We start from the raw sequence: 1,936 nt of genomic DNA on the forward strand, positions 1-1,936 counted from the left end.
TTACTTTAATTAGTAAATTATAGTTATTATTTTTATATAATTTATTAAATAAATAATTAATTTATTTACTTTTAATAATTATAATATTTTTCTTTTTATTATTAATATTTATTATATTATTTATTTTTATAATTTCTATTATTTTACTAATTTTATAAGCTTTATTATTTTTTATTTTATTTAGAAAGTAAATAAGCTATTTAATATCTAGTTTCTTAATTTTACTAGCTATTAATTTTATTATTTATAATTAATTTAAATAATATATAAACTAAATATAAAAGCTTTAGTAAAAAGATATTATTTTTAATTAACTTTCTTTTTAATTATTTTTATATTTAATAAAGTTCTATTAATTATTTAATATATTATAATATTAGTTTAGTTAATATTAACTATTTTTTTTATAAATTATTTTAATAACTTTAAATATATTATCTAATTTTTTATTATAGTTTTTATTAAAGTAAATAATATTAATATAATTAATAATATTTACTTTACTTATAAATTCTTTACTATATTAAAAATATTAATTAAGTAATTTATTAATTATTATTAAGTTAGTAGTAATAATATATAAGTTATTAAAGTTTATAGTAAAAAAGGAAAAAATATTAACTAAGATAATAATTAAAAAATTAGAGTTTAAATAAGTAATAAGTTACTAAGCTATAAAGATAATATTTACTTACTACTTACTAAGGAATTAGTAATAGTAATAGCTTACTTACTTATTAATAAATAGTAATTTTTAAAGTAAATTATAGATATAGAAAATAGCTATAAAAGATAAATAATTAAATATTAAAGAAAAATATATTTTATTATATAGTAAGTAAATATATAAAAAAAAAGATAGTAAATAATAAAAATAGAAATAAAAATAATAAATAATAAAATTAATATTTTATTTACTTATAAAAAGAAAAATAAAAAACTAATTAAAGAAATATAATAATATATTATATATAATTATTAAAAAAAAATAAAGTTAATAATATAATAAAAAGTATATATAAGATAAAAATAGTAATTAATAAAGCTAGTAAGCTAAATAGTTTACTTATTATTAAATATATTTAATAACATAATAATAATAGTAAAATAGTAAATAAAATTAGTAAAAAAGTTAAAATTTAAATTTAGTAAATTAGTAAAAAAATATATAATTATTAATATAATTATTTATTATAAGATTTATATATATTAGCTTACTAACTTATTAAATATAATTTTAAATTACTTTTTCCTTTATTAAATTATTATCATTATTATATCTTTATTAGCTAGTAAATATTATATATTATTATATTTTTCTTTTATTAATTAATACTTTTTATTAATATTATTTTTTACTTACTTTTTTACTTATATTTATTATATTTATAGTTATTATCTTTTTTACTTAAATCTCTATTTTATTTACTTTAGCTATTAGCTTTTTAGTTTATTTATCTATTTTAATAATAAGATCTAATAGCTTTTCTTTTAAATTTTATAATAATAAAGTTAATTTTAATTTTTCTTTTTCTTTATTATCTTTAATATTATTACTTTTACTTTTAATTACTTACTTACTATTAAAATATTTTATTAAATCTTAAATATTTATATTAACTAAGTAATCTACTATTTTACTTAGAAGCTTATTTTTCTTACTTATAAACTTAACTATAAGTAATTTTTTTATTAATAAATAATTTTTTATTTAAATTTATTTATTTAAAATCTTATTTTTATTTTATTAAATTTATTTAAAATATTTTAATATTTAGTTTATTAAATATAATTTTATAATAGATAATAGTTATTATATTAGCTATTTATAATTTTTAATTACTAGTTATATTTTAATAAGTTTAGTTTATATTTATAATAATTTATTATTTATATTTTAATATTTTTATATAATATTTAATTTTTCTTATAATCT

The sequence above is a fragment of the Scedosporium apiospermum genome (assembly GCF_000732125.1).
Source record: "Scedosporium apiospermum strain IHEM 14462 chromosome Unknown SEQ_SAPIO_0022, whole genome shotgun sequence".
In the NCBI taxonomy this organism is placed as follows: domain Eukaryota; kingdom Fungi; phylum Ascomycota; class Sordariomycetes; order Microascales; family Microascaceae; genus Scedosporium; species Scedosporium apiospermum.